General features: G+C 38.8%; 1 protein-coding gene across 8 annotated transcripts in view; it reads right to left on the reverse strand.

The window, feature by feature from the left end:
* CTDSPL2 (CTD small phosphatase like 2) overlaps positions 1-10,485 on the reverse strand; it is a 78,903-nt gene extending 68,418 nt beyond the window's left edge. For 3 of the 8 annotated variants that reach the window (XM_036443595.2, XM_036443607.2, XM_036443606.2), the window contains exon 1: positions 9,918-10,485. The gene's annotated coding sequence lies outside the window, so the exon portion shown is untranslated. The remainder of the gene's footprint in view (positions 1-9,917) is intronic. The other 5 variants (XR_004988956.2, XM_036443604.2, XM_036443605.2 and 2 more) reach the window with 3 other exon arrangements.
* Between the last annotated feature and the right edge of the window lie 401 nt (positions 10,486-10,886).

The following is a 10,886-nucleotide window of genomic DNA, read 5'->3' on the forward strand; positions in this document are numbered from 1 at the left end:
AAATGTTAAATGAGTTGTAAAATAAAAATACTTTAAACAGAACTGAACAAAATCTACAAATATGTACTGCTAATTCCCATACTTAATTTAAAAAAATCTCTAAGAATTTAACTGTTTTAACTTGATTAAGCATAATTTTACTTGTCTTAACCCCGAAGTTAAAAATTTTTTTTTCCATTTGAACACAAGAATAGATATTTATTACTTTTTAAAGTTTGCCATTTTGGCTTAATTTACACGTTTGTTTTTATTTTTATTTTTTTTATTGATTTCAGAGAGGAAGGAAAAAGGAGAGACAGAAACATCTATGAAAGAGAATCACCAATTGGCTGCCTCTTGCATGCCCCCTACTGGGGACTGAGCCCAGGTATGTGCCCTTGACCAGAACAGAACCCAGAACCCTTTAGTCTGCAAGCCAACGCTCTATCCCACATGTGTCAAACACAAGGCCCGCGGGCCAAATCCGTCCCGCCAGGCCTTGCAATGTGGCCCGCACCGCGCTGTCATCACTGCACTCCACTGCGTTTCCATCACAATGACAGTTTATGACTGTTCAGTAAACCATTCGGCCCGCGATTTAGGCTGGATTTTAGATTTTGGCCCCTTCTCTGATTGAGTTCGACACCCCTAATCTAAGGGAAAGGAGGTCAGTGTCACTGACTAAACAGTCAGACATAGCATGTTTCATAAATTCTTGCAGCACACTAGTTGAAAATCTCTGGTCTAAACCAAGGAGAAGAGTTTTTCCCAATGTACCTGAGGCCAAAGTCACAAGATTATAAATTATAGATCCAGAAAATAAAGGAGAGCTAATTGGATTTTTGTCTAAAGATCCAGTTATATGCGTTAACTGGGCTCTGCCTATGTAATAGAAGCTAGAAAAAAATTTCTAACAATAAAACCAAATAACAAAACTAAAATTCTTTAATCCATCAGGAGCTAAGGACTTAAGGGCAACCAAATAAAGAGCTAACAAAAGACAAGCACTTCCTGAGGAAAAAGGATGTAAACACTGGCTCACAGGTAACAGAACGAGAGAAAAGATGGTGGACAGTACCATAAAAGTAGGTAAAAAAATTTAATCTAAAAATGTTAATAAACTTGTTGGGGCTAGCATAGCATGTAGTTCCTGAGTTATAGACACAACAGGAATCCAAATCTATTTGTAGCATCTTCACCACAGACTTCCACCAGGTGCTCACAAATGGGAATCTGAGACTGGACAGTCTTCCTCTGTGGTAGAAACATTAAGCAACTCCATTTTATGAAGTCAGCATTACCATGATACCAAAACCAAAGACAACACATATTAACTGGGCCAAGTACAGGTCAGTAATTGCCTATATAACAATAGATGCAATAACCTAATTTTCTTCGCCAAACTGAAAATATAAACGGAAGAGTTTTGATTGTACATTGTTACAATCGAAAGTTTGCTGAACGTAGGGATATGAGGGAAACAAAAGTACCGTATTTTTCGCACCATAAGACGCTCCGGACCATAAGACGCACCAGTTTTTAGAGAAGGGAAATGAAGAAAAAAAGATTCTGAAACAAATAGTGTCCTAAAATATTTTATGTGCATTAAAACCCAACATCACAGTCATAAACACATGTAATCAACCCTGTAAAGTAAACAGCAGCATTTAGAACCATTTTAGAGCCGGGCAAGCACACAGAGACCACACAGAGCCGGGCAAGTAAAAAAACTTTTTTTTTAAAGTGTATGTGTAGGCTATATTTGGACCATAAGACGCAGGGACTTTTTCCCCCCACTTCTAGGGGGGGAAAAGTGCGTCTTATGGTCCAAAAAATACGGTAATAAAAGTAAAATCATGAAAAGATCAGAAACAATACTTTATCTTTAGTCAGTTGTACACTGATTAGACACTGATTAAGTCATGCAATCATTCTAGCACTTCACTTCCTCAACAGCAAACAAGTTATTGGACATCAGATCTGTGAATTTTACTACATGTAAATTTTACCTATAAGTTGTTAAAATGAGAGGTGAGTCATTAATTAATCTGAGCTGTTTTCATCCTTCTATCACACACAACTCATCCCAAAGCATTCTAATTAAGACAAACATTTACTACATGTAGTTAAAAAGTCTTCAGAATGGTTCATCGTTAATAAAATAAAGGCATTACTGGACTAGATGACCACTTCAGTCTCTCTAGCTCTAAATTTCTATGGGTTTATTAATTTATACTCTATTACAACTGGTATCACTACTAAATTTGTTAAAATTTATATTCGTGGAAAAAAAATATCTAAAAATCATTGACTTTATTGTCACCAAATGACATTTTCAAAAGTGTCAGCAACCATTTTCACTGTCTATATTTCTAGCGTGACTATGAAATCAACAGCTTCAGGTATTGTAACTGACCACTTTTACTCTCTACTATTTCCTTAAGTCTTATTAAATTACTTCAGAAAAGGGCCAAAACCGGTTTGGTTCAATGGGTAGAGCGTCAGCTTGGGAACAGAAGGGTCCCGGGTTCAATTCCGGTCAAGGGCATGTACCTTGGTTGCGGGCATATCCCCAGTGGGGGGTGTGCAGGAGGCAGCTGATCGATGACTCTCTCTCATCGAAGTTTCTAACTCTCTATCTCTCTCCCTTCCTATCTGTACAAAATCAATAAAATATATTAAATAAATAAATAAATTACTTCAGAAAAGGTTTCTCTGTCACCCCCACTTATCACCTAATAAAAGTCAAAAGTCAAGTAGGGTCCTGGCCATTGTGGCTCATTTGGTTAGAGCAGTTTTTCCCAAACTTTTATGTAGAATTAGGTGCAGCTAAGCACGTTGCAGTGCATATCCCCACCAAACTCTTCCCATACCCCTGGGGGTATGCGTACCACACTTTGGGAAACACTGGGTTAGAGCATTGTCCTATATACCAAAAGGCCGTAGGTTCAATTCCAGGTCCGAACAGATACAGGAGGCAATCATCAGTGTTTCTCTTATCGATGTTTCTCCCTCTCTCTTCCTCTCTCTTGTATCAATGAAAAACATATCCTCGGGTGAAGATTAAAAAAAAAAAAAAAAGTCAACTAGAGCAGAAGGAATAAATAGAGCAGTTTTATACAAAGCATCAACTCCCTAACTCTTCATTGAATACTTCCCAACAAAGTGTATGGTAATAATAGGTTCATAATTATTTCTAATGTATGACTTTTTCCCTTTTTTATTAGCTAACTATAGGCCCAGTGCATGAAATTCGTGCATGGGTAGGGCCCCTAGTGGCTGACAGCCAGGGCCTTCCTTTGTTCCCCGCTGCCTCCTAGTGGTCAGCGCACGTCATAGCAAGCAATCAAAATCCAAGTTAGTAGAACCCTCAAGGGGACACTGCACATTAGGCTTTTATATATAAATATTGTAGAATTCTTCAGAAACTATTAAATATAATAAACTTACAAGCAAAAACATTTGCCAAAAGAGTTAAGCTGATAAATTAATGGAGGTTTTTTTCCTCTGAAGGTTTTCTTCAATGAACAACAAAAAAAAGTATTTTCTAAAACCATGATCAATCAGTTTTCTCTAGAAAAACAAAATATGTGTGCTGTTAAAAGTACTGATGACAAAAAACACTGCATAAAAATGGCATTATTCAGTTTGTTGATCACTGAAAATACTTCAGGTACATTCAGATATATGTTTTAAAATGCTACTACAGTATCAGTACCACAACTTAATACCTTATATGTCCTCCACAGAAATACCATTAGGGCAAAATCATTATTTGTTAGAGACAGAATGAGAGTATGTTCTTATGCTGAGGACATACTTACTTGTACTTCTTTAACCTAAGCTTTATGAGAAAGTAATTTGGAGATTAACTACCTCCAGTAAATATAACTTAAACAACTTGTAAAAAGAGCATTCTATTACATAATATGAAACCCATACCAATAAAACTTTACAACATACTATGTTATTTTAGAAAAAATGTAGTTATGATTTTATAAGAACTGAGTACCAAAATACTCATGTGAAACTTTTTTCCTCTCAAAAAGCAGATAAAAAACTTGTCACTCTACCGTTTTTCATCTTGTTACTATCTTTTTTTATATTCCAACATATATACTTTAAATTACTGGGGTTACCTGTATACATATGTTACAATGTACTTATTGGACACATTAACAAAGACAAATTGAAGATTAAAAAAAGTGAACTTAATTTCAACAGTTTTCCTGAGAGTGCTTGTTATTTAAGTAGTTCTCACCAGAACAGCACAAGAGAGCAATAATTACTTACTTATACTCTTTTGACAAAAACTTCTATTTAAAGAAAATTAATTCTATACTAAACTTACTCTCTCAGGCCAGTAAAAATATGAAATTCTCAGAACACATTAATTTGTCAGTAAGAAAATAATTAATGAAATGTTGACAAAAATAAAAAAAGTTAACTTTAAAAAATCTTAAAATTGCCAAAGCCGGTTAGGCTCAGTGGTAGAGCGTCAGTCTGTGGACTGAAAGGTCCCAGGTTCGATTCCGGTCAAGGGCATGTACATTGGTTGCGGGCACATCCCTAGTAGGGGGTGTGCAAGAGGCAGCTGGCCGATGTTTCTCTCTCATCGACGTTTCTAGCTCTCTATCTCTCTCCCTTCCTCTCTGTTAAAAATCAATAAAATATATTTTTTAAAAATCTTAAAATTATGAAAAAATAAAATCAAGGCTTTTGCCCAAAATAAATTTTCATTGAGTATATGAAATAATTTCTCACTACCTACCCCAAAGAAAAAACTAATTATGATGGAGATAAACTGAAGATAAGGTTTATGAAGAGTGAATTTTTAAATTACTAGTAAAAAATTAGGTATAGCCGAAACCGGTTTGGCTCAATGGATAGAGCATTGGCCTGTGGACTGAAAGGTCCCGGGTTCGATTCCGGTCAAGGGCATGTACGTTGGTTGCAGGCACATCTCCAGTAGGGTGTGTGCAAGAGGCAGCTGATAGATGATTCTCTCTCATCGATGTTTCTAACTTTCTATCCCTCTCACTTCCTCTCTGTAAAAAATCAATAAAATGTATTTTAAAAAAATGAGGTATAATCATAATTCTCTAACAGAAGTGCCCTTTTAGTTTGCTACTACTAAATAAAAATATAAAAAGGCATACTATCGCTGAGGAAAAATGTATGATTGTTTGAAATGGGATTGTGAATATTTTTCAAAAAATACATTAGAAAAGTAAAGACTATATAAGTATCTTATTTAACAAAATACACTAAAGCAGGTACTTGTAAAGTCAGTGAGAGGTTACTCATTTTCAATTCAACAGTATAATCATATATATTTGGGAAATACCAGGAAGAAAATAATTATCGCCAAAACAATCAGTTTTATTCTCAACTAAAAAGATATTTATGTGTTCTGGATATTTTTCTTTAACATTAACGTACTTTTAAAAATAAAACATACTTTTAAATTTCTACTTAAAATTACTTTAACTGGTCAACATGAGAAACTTAAAATATCAAGTTATGCTGCTAATAAGGTCTTAATCTTGCCCTTCTGATTTTTGCAATGTTTCTGCTTTTTTAGTTCCCATACAATTTCTTAATATAGAAGTATTTAGACCAGTGGTCGTCAAACTGCAGCTCAAGAGCCACACGTGTCTCTTTGGCCCCTTGAGTTTTTAGCAAAGGCCAGCTTAGGAGTACCCTAGTTAATTTAATAACAATGTACCTACCTATATAGTTTAAGTTTAAAAAATTGGCTCTCAAAAGAAATTTTAATCATTGTACTGTTGATATTTGGCTCTGATGCCTAATGAGTTTGCCGACCACTGATTTAGACCAAAGAAAGAAAACATTCTTCCTGCCGAAACTGGTTTGGCTCAGTGGATAGAGCGTAGGCCTGTATACTGAAATGTCCTGGGTTCGATTCCGGTCAAGGGCATGTACTGCGGTTGCGGGAACATCCCCAGTGGGGGGTGTGCAGGAGATAGCTGATCGATGTTTCTAACTCTCTATCCCTCTCTCTTCCTCTCTGTAAGAAATCAATAAAATATAATAAATAAAAAAAAGAAAACATTCTTCCTAAACTATATAAAACACTATTACTAAATATTAATCCCAATTATTTGTAAAGTATTCAAGCACCTTTCAACAGTAGTTTTGTGCTTCTTTAATCTAAGCAGTAAACACATTTCCTTGTCTTAGAAAACCTGATTGCTAGAACCTCAACTCAAATGACTGCTGATGATTCATGTTTAATCTAAACATATTTCCTTTTCTATAATCTCTCTAAATTAATACAAGAAAGCCTATGAATACCATAAAACATGGGAACAGTAATAAAGTCAATTGGCCTGTGACCTTATATTACCATATTAACTGAAAAACATGGGAACAGTAATAAAGTCAATTGGCCTGTGACCTTATATTACCATATTAACTGGAGGTACTACAGATGAGGTAAACAAACAAAAGGGCTGGCCAAATCTATAAACCATATTTGTCCTTAAGGTCCCACGATTTTTGGGGACCACACTTAGTCTCACCCATCATTACTGTCCAATTTATAAGATTCCCAAAGGACCCCAAGAGGCCCAAGCTTCAACTATCATTCTACCTCCCACCATGCCTTTATCTCCTAGACAATTTTCCTATATATGCTTCACCTCTCCTAATCACAGACATTGCATAAAAGTTTATTTCTAGCCCTGGCCACTGTGGCTCAATTGGTTGGAGCATTGTCCAATACACCAAAAGGTGGTGGGTTCAATTCCTGGTCAAGACACATATCCAGGTTTCAGGTTCAACATCCAGTTGAGGAGCATGCAGGAGGCAACCAACTGATATTTCTCTCTCTCCGTTCTTCTCTCTTAAAACACACACACACCACAAAAAAGCAATACAATAAAATAATTTAAGTTTTATTTTTCTATATTCCACTGACACTGAAACCTCACTGGTTTGTAAACTACAGCAAGTTTACTTGATAAATTAATCTGTGCCAATACTGTTGATAAAAGACAATATTTTAGTTACTTTTTCCAGAAATTTGTGATTTTTAAACAGAATTATTTCAGAAAAAAATCTGCAACACACAGGAGAGGCACAAATAAAGTTTGCCATTGGCAATTCTCAAATTATACTTCACAGTCAACCACCTACTCTACTTAATAATGTACATCCAATTACAACATAATCTAGTTTAAATTAAAAACTAATGTAGTCATATAACAGCTTGGCTAGATATATGTCTCAAGCAAATATCAAATAAGTGGAGACTAAAACTACAATTGCATGGTTTTATCATAAATTCCCTATTTGTTAAATCTTCTCATTTTCAAAGTAGAGCAAATGATCCCTTCTAGCCAATCCAGTGAAAATGGTCAGGTAACTTTTTAACCTACTCTAAATTACTTAGAGCACACCATATATGAGATCCTCTCAGCACATTTGATATTTAGTTTTTAAAGTGTCTTTTCTACTTTATGCTTTCATAACAATTTGGCAAATTACAATTATAATTAGATAACAGTATTACTTTTGAATTCTGACAGACCACTTTATTCTTTATCACATTAATTCAAAGCATTGCCTATGACTGAGATAATTTATACTATTTTATTTAATCTGCAATTAATTCTACAATTACAAGTCTAGAATCTTTCTGAGCAACAGGTCCAAGTTTTTTTTAATGGATTCTGTTATATAATAATCTTGTGAAGAAACCTTACTGACCGGAAATTTCAAATATAAAATACAATTTCCCCAACTCTTAATTTCTAAACAGTGGGAAAAAAAATAACACAACTAGCTCTATGTATATTGAAATATTATTAAACCATGCCAATCCCATTTGGTTTTTCCTGCAATCCTATTTAGGATTTCTAAATAGCTACAAGTCCACAAAGTTATGAACTATACAACTTAGAACTTTTACATCCTTTCAGAGTATTTGAAGAGTGCATGTACTAATCAATGTTTCCCAAAGTGTGGTATGCGTACGCCCAGGGGCACGGGAACAGTTTGGTGGGGGTACACCGTTGCACAGGAGTTTGGTGGGGATATGCACTGCACCGTGCTTAGCTGCGCCTAATTCTACGTTCTCATGAGTAAGAGGGGTACTCAGCGTTACGAAAATTATAGAAGGGGAACACATATGTCAAAAGTTTGGGAAACTGAATTAAAACAATTTTGGAGAATTCTTGAAGACAAAATCAACATACAATGTTCACTCAGCTAGTTGTAAACCAAATCTTATTAAAAACATTAATGCTTTATAAACTACCCAAAAAGTCATTAAAGTATAAGTAAAGCCTACACGAGGCCAATAATTTATTTTACATACACATTTGGCCCTATTAAAAAAAAAAATTTGGCTCAGCAAGTATCCAACATGCCTTCACCTCCACTTCCCACTTCCCATCCCATTCTTCTGGTCCTAGAAGATAAGTATAAAGTGCAACTCAATCCTAAAAGGATGCTTCAAGTGAGAGCTACATTTTGCCTTGACTTTCTTTATGACCTTGGGTGGAGAATCTACCAAATGAGGAATTTAATGATGTTTGTGCGTTCCTGTTTGTTATTGAAATTTAGTTCTAATATATTAACAATAGTGAAATCTAAACAGGACCTAGAGAGCTGAAAGCTTCTAGGTTATAAGCATTAAATGATACGTAATAAAAACCATATTTTAAAACTTCATTTGACAAGTTTTAAAAAAATTAACTATAAAGGCCCCAAATTTAACAAGATAGAAAAACAAATTCTGAAAAATACCAGCAGCCTCTTGATGAAGAACTAGTCTGCAATGTAAAAAAAAAAAATTAAGGAGGAATAAAACGTGCTTTAACTAGCCATTTTCTTGCTTTTAATAGCTGGACAACAAACGAAAATTTAAGTTGCAAAAGAATGGAAAGACAGTATATAAGATACCTACAACCTGAAAATTATGAAGATAAACCTACCATTTAAGTCATTAATCTGTATACCCATATTGGGCAGTAATCTTGGTGTTGTTTTATTAGCAATTAGAAAGATAAATCCCTGCCTTGGAGGAACATCTAGTGTAAGTACATTTCATGTCAGGATCTTAGAGCAGTTTATAAGCAATGTCTCTTTAGATTTCCCTAAAGTATTCTAATCCTAAGTGTTTAACATCATTCACACATCCGGCCACCACCAGGGTCAGAAGTAAATAAACATGACTTACTCACACAATTATTTACCATGGAACTCTGGTCATGAATGCAAAAGTAAACATCCATAGTGGCGTTTACTAGTAAATACCCAAAGAGAGCGTAGACTACACGGGCGATAAGATTCACCCTTAACTGACCACTGAAGAAGCCACAGGCCTTCCACATGGGCTGTTCTCGGCTAACACTCTCGATGTGCAAAGAGTAACAATGTCAGCTCAACCTTTTAACAGCACAGAGGATAAACAGAACTTAGTGAACGCTCTTCTTCCAGATCCTCCAAGGGTGTTTATAAAAACTAAGCTAAGAGCAACGCCCCCCTGAAAGCACCCTGCTAGAAAAGAATGAAATGCCGAAAACATCAGGTGGGCCCAGGTGAGGAAAGCTGGTTTCACCCAATTACCCGAAGGGACCACCGGATCTGGAACTCGGAACGTGAGGTGGGGGCGGGGGTGGGGAGCAGAGTGAAATCTAAGCCCAGAAATCACAACACAGGCCGCGCAGCCCGGGCGCCGGAGCTGGCGGGAAGTGAGCTCCCTCTCTGCTCCCGGGGGAAAGTCCAGGGCGGAGCGGCTCCGCACGGCGGTCGTGAGAGGCGCCAGCAGTGCGCGCCTGCCGGGGCGCGGGAGCCGCCGGAGGAGCCGCCGGAGAAGGGTAGGAGATCCCGGCAGACGGCCGGCCCTGGAAGAGGAGGAGGACTGAGGCTGAAAGCAGCGGCACTGTCTGAAAGAGGGGGGGGATTACCTACCTGTGACGACAGAGAAGTGTCTTCAGGCTCCAGCGACGGTCCCGACTGCGCAACGTGTGATGTCTCCCCCGCTTAGCCCGCAGCAGCAACAGAACCAGCTCCTTCAGCCAGTCGCCATTTCCCGCCTACCGACCTGCAGCACCGCACGGACAGGGACCCGGATGGAAAGCGGCCGCTCCGCGCAGGCGCGCTGGCTTCCTCCTCCCCCTCCCGCCACAATTCCGCGGAGTGGGAGGGAAGGAATGCGGACGGCCACAGCGGCAACAAAAAAAAAAAAAAAAAAAAGGAAAAGGAAAACAACAGCTTTTATTTCCGTGAAGAGCGCCGGAGTTCCTGCCGCCGGAAGAAACTCGCGAGCTCAGATTCCTGTCAAAAATCTGAACGCAGGGACTTAGGACCGGAGGAAATCAGAAAACCAAAGCCTAGCCGGAGACGCCGAGGGCCTGCGGGATGTTTGTACTTCGGGGGCCGCCGTAGCTGGCTGTGGAGTGGTCGCAGAGGGAGCGGAGAGTAAAGCGCTGGGAGTGGAGAGGCGGGGAGCGGAGGACGGTTTTTCCTCCCGCTGCTAACGGAACTGCCGGGGCAGAGCCGGGAGGGGGAGCGCCCTCGCCCGGGGGCGGGGCCTGGGGCCGCGGCGCGCGCTGGGGCGGCTCCGGCTGGGTGACCCGCCGCCCGGTGGGCGGGGCCTAGCGGGACTGGCGGGACCAGCGGCTTGGAGCGCTGGAGCAGGTAGTGCGTGGAGAGCTCTGCACGAGGTCGGGATAGGAGGACTCTTCCCATCCCAGCGGCCTCTCAAGGTCCTCTTTATGCAGTTGCTCGTAGACCTGTAATTACAAACCCACGCCCTTCGACAACACGCGATGCCGGCGGTGTTTCTGATATTATTGAGACCAATGGGTTTCTACCTTCCGGCCTGGGTCAAAGGACCGTCAGCATCGCAAGTGAAAAATGCATCAGGAGTGTCT

The sequence above is a fragment of the Pipistrellus kuhlii genome, unplaced genomic scaffold (assembly GCF_014108245.1).
Source record: "Pipistrellus kuhlii isolate mPipKuh1 unplaced genomic scaffold, mPipKuh1.p scaffold_m20_p_1, whole genome shotgun sequence".
Lineage (NCBI taxonomy): Eukaryota > Metazoa > Chordata > Mammalia > Chiroptera > Vespertilionidae > Pipistrellus > Pipistrellus kuhlii.